The sequence below is a fragment of the Salmo salar genome, chromosome 25, assembly GCF_965601325.2.
Source record: "Salmo salar chromosome 25, fSalSal1, whole genome shotgun sequence".
Lineage (NCBI taxonomy): Eukaryota > Metazoa > Chordata > Actinopteri > Salmoniformes > Salmonidae > Salmo > Salmo salar.
The window spans coordinates 25671824-25683352 of record NC_138315.1 but is presented as its reverse complement, the minus strand read 5'-3'; the positions used below and the strand labels follow the sequence as shown (position 1 = coordinate 25683352).

At 38.9% G+C, this 11529-nt stretch overlaps 1 long non-coding RNA gene across 2 annotated transcripts; it reads right to left on the bottom strand.

Annotated features, from left to right (window-relative positions):
- Window positions 1–272: 272 nt before the first annotated feature.
- LOC106586442 (uncharacterized) lies at window positions 273–6677 on the bottom strand. Of its 2 annotated transcripts, XR_001324192.3 has the most exons (3): window positions 4575–6660; window positions 4091–4156; window positions 273–3973 (listed from the first exon to the last, which is right to left on the bottom strand). It is a non-coding gene; the product is annotated as an uncharacterized LOC106586442 (long non-coding RNA). The 2 variants fall into 2 exon arrangements; XR_001324191.3 differs by lacking the exon at window positions 273–3973 and having other exon boundaries at window positions 4021–4156; window positions 4575–6677.
- Window positions 6678–11529: the final 4852 nt, after the last annotated feature.

Sequence of the window (11529 nt, the reverse complement as noted above, 5' to 3'; positions counted from 1 at the left end):
GTTGGCTCACCAATAGGATATTATTTCGGAACCAATATTCTAAAAAGAAAAGTATTTTTATACAATATGTCCCGATTATTACATATATAATATCTGTGCGGAGAAAAATTATGCTTATAAATTAAGGACCATGACAAGAAAACCTGCCGATGAAAAGCAGAAAGTTTCACTGGAACTTTGTCAATATTATAATTGCAAACCAACATGAGGTTAATCCCACCAAAAGTAGAGCCGACAGGAATTTTCAAATCTGACTTCTCTATGTGGCCGTCTATGGGAATTGTCTTTCTGGGCCGGGCATCAGTTAAACTGCACTACCAAATGAAAACTGTATTAGTCGAAACCATTTTTCTAAACCGGAACATTGGCCAACTGAGGTATAAAGAACTGGAGATGGCCGACCATTGTTTTCAACATACTGTAATCTACTCACGTTCGCAAACGCTATATCGTGGCTGCTGCCATTTTGGGACTACTCCACCGGAGCAGCGCGAGAATGAGCACGAGCAGCAATGTCATCACAAGCATGGACTCAGGAAGCTTTTGGGCATTCTGCCAGTGTAGGTTGGGACGTCGATCAGCATGGCTGCGACAAGTTGGGTGGAGGGGAAATCTGCTTTTGCAACATCACCAGTGAGGGAGGGGAAATCTGCAGGCACCACAGTTCCCACAACCACTCTAAACATGAAAGGCAATTTTGTGTATGCAAGTAATTTATCGAGGACTAAATCATACATGCTCTTGCTAGCTCTACATGTGCACCTCAGGAGACCTAGCAGTTGTATATTTTCTATTCAACACAACAATACATACCACCTGTTACAAAATGAAAAGTTGGTGAAAGAAGTTTCTGCAAGTTATAGTTATGATTTGCCTGTTAATTGGGACACAGGTTGAATTATTATTCAGTCAATTCATCAGTAAAATGGCCTTGTATTATTTCACAAAAGCTTTATGTACAAGTAATATAATATACCAACTCCAGGATTCTATAAGACCCTCACAACATTATGTATTTACAGAGCCACTGACATTGTGAGTTATGTCCAACCAATATTAGGAGTGATGACAGAGACAGAGCATTCGGAAGTATTCAGATCCCTTTACTTTTTAAACACATTTTTTTACGTTACAGCCTTATTCTAAAATTGATTAAATAAATGTTTTTCCCCATCAATCGACACACAATACCTAAAATGACAATGTGAAAACAGGTTTTTAGACTTTTTTTTCAAATATATTAAAAAGAAAACAAATACCTTATTTACATAAGTATTCAGACCCTTTGCTATGAGACTCAAAATTGAGCTCAGGTGCAACCTGTTTACATTGAACATCCTTGAGATGTTTCTACAACTTGATTCCAGTCCATATCTGGTAAATTCAATTTATTGGACATGATTTGGAAAGGCACACACCTGTCTATATAAAAGGTCCCACAGTTGACAGGGTATGTTTTTCAGCAGCAGGGACTGGGAGACTAGTCAGGATCGATGGAAAGATGAACGGAGCAAAATACTGAGAGATCCTTGATGAAAAACCTGCTCAGGCCCTCAGACTGGGGCATAGGTTCACCTTCCAACAGGACAACAACCCTAAGCACACAGCCAAGACAACGCATCAGTGGCTTCAGAACAAGTCTCTGAATACACTTGAGTGGCCCAGCCCGGACTTGAACCCAATCGAACATCTCTGGAGTGACCTGAAAATAGCTGTGCAGCGACGCTCCCCATCCAACCTGACAGAGCTTGAGAGGATCTGCAGAGAAGAATGGGAGAAACTCCCCAAGTACAGGTGTGTCAAGCTTGTAGCGTCATACCCAAGAAGACTTGAGGCTGTAATCGCTGCCAAAGGTGCTTCAACAAAGTACTGAGTAAAGGGTCTGAATACTTACACATTTTTTTTATACATTTGCACAAAAAAATTAAACCATTTTTACTTTGTCATTATGTAGTATTGTGTGTAGATTGATGAGGAAAAATAACTATTTAAATCAATTTTAGAATAAGGCTGTAACGTAACAAGATGTCGAAAAAGTCAAGGGGTCTGAATGCTTTCCGAATGCATTGTACTATTTGCTGTGACATTAGGGGGTCCACCCTTTAACCCCTGCCAAGAGATCTCTTTGACCTGTCTTTTACCAACATGAGTGCAGCATAAGGTACTTTATGTCTGTCCTGCTATTCAAAAACAATCAAGTGCTGCATCAGAGTAAGAATGACAAGAACCCCTTACAGAAGTGGAAGATTGTTCATCCTGATGTAAACTATATGTTAATTTGCTCCTATTTATGTGGAATATTCTGAATTTATACAACATGTGGATCTAATCTTGAATGCTGATTGGTTAAAACCACATTCCAGCCGGTGTCTATTCCACAAGTTACCACCGGCTAAATCTATGACATAAAAATTCCTATTTACTCTGTTCCATCTGATTAAGCAATCCACTGTCCTATCAGGCCAGCCAAGGAATATATTAACTTGATCTCCACTAAAAAAGCATCTAGACATTATCTCACATTTTCTTTTAGACAAACATTGTTTTCAACAGCAGAGGTTTGTATAAACATTGCTCTGTCTCTCCGACATTTGCAACACTGTTTCAATATTCAAATTCAATCTCCAAATATTCCATAGTAATGAACGAGTCGGGATGAGACAGGCAGGCAGCTTTTGTCAGCCTGTTGAAATTATGAATCAGCATCATATTTATGGATATATACAAAGAACTATCAATAGAAAACAGGTAAAACAAAACAAAGTGCAGCTAGTTTGCCGTCTTTCCAGCTTCAGTCTGAAGTGATTGTGTTGGCTAGCTCATCTGAACAAGTGTCCTAACGAGAGAGCACAGTTTCTACGCCAGGCAAAATTGCACATCATTAGCTCATTGTTATGGATGTATCAAAATAAATGTCACTAGCAAACAGCTTAAATAAGCTACTTTGCTGTTATTCTGGCTGCACTGTTTGATGTGACTGTAAGTTAGCCATAGTTGGCTAGCTAACAAGCAAGGGATAAGAACGTTGCCAGCCTGTATGTAGATACAAAACAAAAAGACTGAACGACTAGGTCGCATCTCTGGCAACTGAACCAATAGCGCGAACAAACGGCCAGCCGGCTTGGGTAACAACCCTAGATTTGTATCGGGACAATATTTTTTTTCTTCATGAAAATATGTCAATCATTATTTGAATATGTTAGTAACCCATTGTATAAAGGTGATAATGGCCTCAAAGCCGGAATTTTGAGGATATATAGGATATAACAATACCCGTGCCAAAATATCCTCCAAACCCCGGCTTCTCGGGCATTATCACTTAAATGTTATCTGTAAATAGTAAAATAAATTGGTCTTCTTCTACTGGCCACCTACTTGTTTTCTTTCACAAATACCATCAAGACTTTCTGTCTGTAATAATAAAGCCCTTTTGTTGGGAAAAACTAATTCTGATTGGCTGGAACTGGCTCCTCGGTGGGTGGGCCTATGCCCTCCCAGGCCCAACCATGGCTGCGCCCCTGCCCAGTCATGTGAAATCCAAAGGTTAGGGCCTAATTTCTTTATTGCAATTGACTGATTTCCTTCTATGAACTGTAACTCAGTAAAATCGTTGAATTGTTCCAAGTTGAGTTTATATTTTGTAATTGTAATTGCTCAGTATAATAATGAGCAGATATTAAACAATGAAACTGTTTGAACCTCAGAACAGCCCCCCCAATATCCTGCCAGCTTCTACGAAATACACACAAAATGTTAAAATACAATAGCTAAAGGATTTGTGTATTAAAACTTTAATCCATTCAGCTGGCTAGCAAATGAGCCAAATTCAAGTGCTGATTGAGCAATGTCTGTTGTCACCTCCAGAGATTGGACAGTTTGATGAGCCGAGCTGGTGCTCCCTCTTTTCTGCATCTGGGGGCATATTGTCCATCAACAGGGCAAGGATATCATCAGCCTGATGGAGGAGGCGTTACTGGGTGACAAAATATATTGAATGGGAATTATAATGAGCAGCCTACGTCATTGTAAATCACATATTTATTTGGGCAACTAGAAATATATAACACATGCATACATCCACCATGTCTACCATTAAAAAAACGATGAGAGCTCTCTTGCTTTTGAACTTGATCAGGAAGGCTGCAATGTCCACGTGCTGTAGAGTAGAGACAAAGGAAGGAAGTGACAGAGGACATGATTTAACCTCATCAGGATTTGCCCAAAGACTGATGATATCTAGGCTTTCCACAAGGTCACTTTCATCAGTGTGGGTGTTTTGACAGAAACCAGCAGTCCAAATCAGAGTTACGAGTACAATTATATTCTGTAGGAAAGAGACCAACAAACTAGTTTGTAAGATTTATGGATAGCATTATCAATAGTTTCTGTGTTATACTTCTAAAGCCATATGGTTATGCCTCTCATCAAAGCTCATAAAACATCTTAGATGCACACAAGCACCATTGTCAATCCAAATGTACAGTAGAATATAAAAGAGAATCTTTGTATTCAACCAACGCGCTGAACTACTGTACCATTGAGGATCTACTGCATGGTTTGTCAAATTGGCTAACCTGCTAAACTGAGGGGTGGGAACATTGCCTGGTGACGTCAGCAGCCTCCAGCTCCATTGAAGTCAGTCAGGTAGCTCTCTGGTAGAGGCAAGGAATCAACAGCGGCTGGCTTGGAACACACAAGTGAAATTGGATAAAATGCGATTAACAACGTTAGCTGGAACACACAGAGGAGGACTTCAGGTAAGTGGCATGTGAAAACAAATGGTAAATGTCACTCGCGCCAATAAAAAAGTATGGAAAACATTTGCGGGCAAACTGGGATAGAGAGCGTAGGTTTGTGGGTATTGGATTTGGATCCTCTCTGCTCAGCTGAGGTGTGGAAACATCACCTGGTGACATAAGCAGCCTCCTATAGTTGTGTTCAGGAACACAAGGGGTGTCCTCAACAACATAAACATGATCATTAACCCCAGTATTATGGACCTCTGGCGCCACACATTCATTCACAGTCACAGCTATATCATTGTGATGTAGGGCTACATCTGACATACAACTGGTGTCATCATGCATATCCAGCACCAGTGATATCACTGTGATCAACATCCTCATCATCAAGTGCCTCAACGATGTTACTTACACAGTTAGTGTGATCATGTGCAGCAGACGCTTTCGCATTATCAACATTGCCACTTACCGCTGTACCTACTGTATTTCTTCATCTTTCCCTGGGGCATTGTGACTGCTTTTGATGACCACCTTTTCATCTGAATCTTCTAAAATAACTTTGCTGTCAAGCAATGTAGACAAAATGATCAATGTAATTACACCTGGCCCAACTTTTACTTAGCATGTATGAGCTAGATAGCAGGATAGTATTGGTGTTTACCTAGTCAGCTATAGAAACAAGTGTTTGTGGAAGTTATTTAATGCGATTTGACGCACACTAGCTTGCTATCCTCAATTAATGTTATTTAAATGGGGGCTAAACAAGATAGCTACTGGCTATTGAGAATCACTAGCTAGGCAAACTGCATAGTTTGAAAATACATTTTATTTGGGGGGACAAAGTAGCTAGCTAACATTAGTTATAGTGACTTGGAGTCACACTAGGTCTGTCACATGTAGCTTGTTAGTGAGCTTGCGATCTCACTACTAGCCAGATATCTAGCTTAAATGGATCCACGTGGATTCTAGTTAGATCAATTATTTTAGCTAGATAGCTACCTTGCTAGCTAGAACGTTGATTCACGTGAACTCGAACGTCAGATTGCTAGCTAGCTAACTAAGCCCCGCCAGTCGTGCCACCTACTATGTTGCCTTATTGACAGCATTTCAATTAATGTCACTCAATAAATATTACCCTCACAATTATCTTATCAGACATTGTGTTTATAGCTATATTAGCAACTAGCAAACAACCCTGTCAAGATGCCGTTAGCTAGCTATGTGTTAGATTCCAATGCAACACAAATCGTTATCCGATCTACATTCATCATGACAACAACCATAAAAACAAAATCCTAATAACAAAAAACATGTTTTGATGCTGTTGAGAGCTGAACACAATGGCATATTCGGGTTCTTGCTGCGACTCTTTTTCTTGCTTCTGTCTGGTGCAAAGAATTCCCTTGGCTCCTTCAGATACATTAGGCTCGAGCAGGTCGAGAGAGCGAGTGAGTTTTACCTTCAGCGTGTGCATGTGGCATAGGCTCGCCCACGTCACAGCATGAACTGTTAATAACTGTGAATGATGGGGGGGAAATAGGCCTCTAAGACAATTACTTGAATAATTCAATTGAAGTTTTGTTTACAAAGTTGATAACTAAAGTGTCTTGTCTGAAATTTAAAAATGTGACTTCTCTATATGGCCGTCAATGGGAATTGTCTTTCTTGTCCGTACTGCAGCTAAACTGCAATACCGAAAATACCCTCTGAGCACAGTTGAAAGCCTATTGCCCTTGCCCGTTTTACAATACCTTGAAAACAACGGTCTGACAACTTGGACTCAGTCTTCAGTTGTTATTATACCTCAGTGTCCCCAACCCACAACTCAACCTCTCCCAGTTTTCAACTTGTTCAGTACAGCACTGTTTCCATTCAATTGAACGTTTCAGAAAGTAAAAAAGTACTAATCGCATCCCTGGGTCAATGGAAACCTGCCTAGTGTTGCCAACTTAGCGATTTTTTTGTATTTGTATTTTTTATAAAACAGTAACATGCAAAACATTAACATAATTTTGTTTCTATATTTAGCGAGTTTCAGACACTTCTCGCGACTTCTTGGTAAAAGATTGCCTTAGGGCAGTTTTGACACCAATGGTTTCTATGGTTTGATAGCATTTAGCCGTGGGCGGATTGTCTGTCTGGCAATTCTGGCAAATGCCAGAAGGCCCGGACCATCTTTTATTGGATGGGCTGGACGAAATTGACCCCCCAAAATTTTAGATTTAAAATATGGACACGGCCGGCAGATCATGAGCTTGTTTTAAAAATGTTTATGACTTAAAAATGTTTATGACTTCAAAGTAGGCAAAGGGTGGCTACTTTGAAGAATCTCAAATATAAAATATATTTTGATTTGTTTAACACTTTTTTAAGTTACTACATGATTCCATATGTGTTATTTCATAGTTTTGATGTCTTCACTATTATTCTACAATGTAGAAAATAGTAAAAATAAAGAAAAACTCTGGAATGAGTAGGTGTGTCTGTTACAGGGTTGGTTATGTTTCCACTTGCCTCTAAAGAAATGTGTACTTAATGTTCAAGCATTCGTATTGGTTGGTTCAGCTGATGACAATAAGGTGTGTTGTGATTGGCCCCGCTTGCAGATAGGGGGAGATCGCGAACGTCAGGTCTTCCCAGTATGAAAATGTGATGCAAGGTGTAGGTTACGTTCTGAATACTGTTTTATATTTTATATTTTACAATGTGTACAAGTTTGCTGTACGTTACTGATTTATACATGTGTGGGTATATGGTACCTGTTAGGGATTGAGGGGCTTTCTGGAATGTGCTTTGGCATATGATTGCTGTAGATAAGTGTGTTAGCTAGCATACACTGATGTAATGGTCACATAAGCCCACTGTTTACACAGTTGTCTTCGTGCTACAGATTTTGCCATCGACAGCCATCAGTATCATTAAGCCCTGCACAACTACCGTGCTGTTTCTCATTTAACAACAGGTATTTACACATGTTATATTTTGTATTGTATTTTTGTATTTTGTGACCCAGTATGAAAATGTGATGCAAGGGATTTTGCCATCGACAACTATCAGTATCATTAAGCCCTGCACAACTACCGTGCTGTTTCTCATTTAACAACAGGAATAAATGATGCTCAACTGGGACCACTGGCTGATGTGATTTATTAGGAGAAAACACAACGCAAGGAGAGTACGATATACATCTGTTACATGTCCAAACTTTTGACTGGTACTGTATATATTATTTAACTTTAAATGAAAAAATGTTCCAGTCTGAACTTAAACAAGTAAAACCAGGTAGAAAGTGTGTAGAAATGGTAATTAATTATTTTTTAGTACAATAATTTCATCTCGGAACAAGTTTTCAATCACGGTATTTTCAATATAGAGCTATTATCAGCTCTATTTTGTTTGATTGTGTGGTCTCAAGCCAGTGAGTTTATTAACATTCTTCGTCAAGAATATGGGCAACATTTAATTATTAACAACGAAGGAGGTGGGAATGTTGTTCCCTTGTCATATAATTGCTACATATACAATCAATATAGCATTAACATCGGTCTCCAGATTGTACTTTCTTTTCGCGATGCAAATATTGAGTCGCAACTGAGACAACCTGGTTCGATTTGGGTCCCAAGGCAAAACCAGTTGAGAACCACTGATGTAGCTTACTACTGCTAGTTAGGCTTAATATTTTGGCTGTAGGCTATATTGTATGAAATATATTTTTAATACCTACTCTAGTAGGCTATTTAAGGAAGGGGTGATTCGGGAGAACATTTAGACACTAGGCTTCTTGCAATATAGCCTAACAAGCCGTTAGATTGGCTTTTATAACACATAGGTAAGGCAATAGCCATCTACTAGACATTTATACAGTGTTTTTTACTAAACACAATCATCATATATTACAGTAAAGGTCAATTCGGGGACTGTCTGTGTATTTTAATTGTTTAGTCAATGTTTATTTGCTTCTGAATCTCTTCAGCCCAGTGAGTGAGTTTATGAGCTGTAGTAACAAGTGACTCTGGTGTTGGATTAGGAAAGTCCTGCCTATCCCGCTTATTTCATTCGCTGATAGTCCCGTCACTTCTTGGCAGAAAGATACGCATACACGCGTGGCATGCCCAGACGAAGCAAAATGCTGGAAATCTATCCACATCCACATAGACTAGTCCCAGCATCTTCCTTTGACCAACACATAATGTTGTATATTGAATTCAATAGAAGAAAACAGAGACGTCTTTAATGTAGCCATTGGCTACAGCCAAAACATTAAGGAACTGGCAGTCTCTCACTCTCCTTCTCTCTATCTGTTTTCCTCCATTGAATTATATGTAGACTATTATTTAAACACTTATCTAAAGTGGGCAGGGCGAACACTTGAAATGCACTAATTTGACATATGTGAGTAGCCACCCATCGGGTATAGTTGTTAATGAATAAACACATATATTAGACGAAGAAAATCACTTAATAAATTCCATTATATAATAACTTTGGAGTTACACTTTATTTTAAGGGTCTGTCATAAACCATTTATAAGGCATTTATAAATGGTGTGTTCACCATTTATTAATAATTACTCCCACATTAATAAACCATTTATTAGTCATTAGTAAAGTATTTTTTCAGTCCCTAATCTAAAGTGAGTGCTATTTATTCTTTATAAACACGTTACAAATGTTTTGAGTGACCAATGTAATTTCTCACAAAAAGAAGGGCATGCCATTGGTAGCCATTCCTGCTGTACCTTGTAAAATAACAAGCACAGGAAATATAAATATATAAATATTTATACGTGTGAATAATTAGCTAAGTAACATTTACAAATATGTGAGTAATGATTAATAAATGTTGAGCAAACGGTTTGTAAATGCCTTATAAATGCTTTTTAAATGTTTTATTATGGAGTGTTACCCTAGGAGGTTACTGGGACCAGTGTGGTCCTCTGGTCTCAGTGATGCTAGGCTTAGTGGCACAGACATCTCAGCTGCGTAGTGGACGTAGCGAGAAAGCAGAGAGACACTGACACATGTACTGTCAGTTTGTTGATATTGATATTATATATTTAATAGTAATCAACCCTTAGTGTTAATTATGATGATGTGGGCTACTGTGGCTGAAATGCCAGGGCTTCATTTTTGTCACAGTCTGCCCCTGCATTTAGCAAGTTTTCCAACTCAATTCTGCTGCAAATGAGAGTGGGTGAAGCTGTATAACATAAGTCACAGCAGAGGCCCACACACAGGCAGAGAAGCAAAAGGGGAGGGGATGTGAAGGGGGGAAAGGGTGAAAAAGCTACGTGGGGATCGCAGCCGTGCTGCAGAAAGGCAATTTGGTGATGTGATGTCTAGCGACGAATCAAGGAGCCAATTGCAGATCTCACTGAAAAATTGTTGGCAACACAGCATAGCCTGTCCCCATAGAAAGCAAATGTAGGCTAGGCCTATGCAAGCCTATAGACAGGTTTGTTGTTTAGCAAAAAAACAGACATGTGCTCAACAATGGGGCGGAACAGACGGGGTTGGCTTAGATTGTTGACAACACGCAACCGTATTTCCTCTCCAATGTTTATTGAAAACATAAATACATTTCCACAATGAGCACTTGTCTCTCAAATACATTGTTACAGTTGTTGGTTAGCTAGGGAACATCTCAATCAATCAGGTGCCACATGTCATAAACTGTGCTGTTCTACAGTACAAAGGCAAAATGCATGAACCAATTTTCTTTTACTGCTAAATCTGCCTTCAAAGTATTGTTCTATCTAGACAGACAACCATTTCTGATCAACTGGCTTGTTCTTGTGTCAGGAAATTAAATACAACATTAATCAGATAATATACCTGACCGTAACAAGAGATCAAAGATGTTTGACCAAATTCGTAGTTACCGCGTTTTGCCATTATAGTGCAGTGTGTGTGAATGTGCTTTGTGGGAATTTTATAGAAATTTATTTTATACTGGCACAAATTAGATTTCCCCTCTGGGGATCAGTACAGTTCATTCATTCAGTCCCTCAGACCAGACTGTCCCAGGTATCTTACCTTGAGGTACGTGCTGGGGAAGTGGCACTGCATGAAATTAGTGATGACCTCCACGTCACAGGAAGACACAGCCAGGTACATCTTCATCATGAAGCTGCTGCCAAACCTGAGAGAAACTCACATCGTCACGAAGGAATGTTGACTATTTTATTACCAATCAGAGTTATTGTCTGTTGGAAGGGGGGATATTAGGCAGTAGAGAACCGGCATGAGGGCCTTCTACAACTTCAGAGAAGGCCTAAGGATTTATAAAATAGTTGTTGTAGTTTTAAAATATACATTTACTTTTAATTTCTATTGAATCTTTTCAATAATATTTCAATTATATTCTAACTATATTCCTATTTTCAATTATATTCTGATTTAATCTCTTCAGTTTGTGTTGGAAAGGGTTAACACCGAAGAGAAAAAAAATCCAATCAGAATTTTTCTTTGGTGGTCTCTAGGGACATAAATCAGCCATTAGTTAAGTCAGCCATTGGCTAGGCCCTCAGAAACCTGCCATACAACTGTATTAGGGCAGAATTTTAGAGTGACAGTGGAATCAACTAATCACATTAATGGGTGGGACCATTTTTACAAAAACGTATGGAAACTTCTGTCTTCTCGAAGACCCCTCACATTAATAAACCATTTATTAGTCATGAGTAAAGTTTTTTTTTCAGTCCCTAATCTAAAGTGAGTGCTATTTATTCTTTATAAACACTTCAGAAATGTTTTGAGTGACCAGTGTAATTTCTCACAAAACGAAG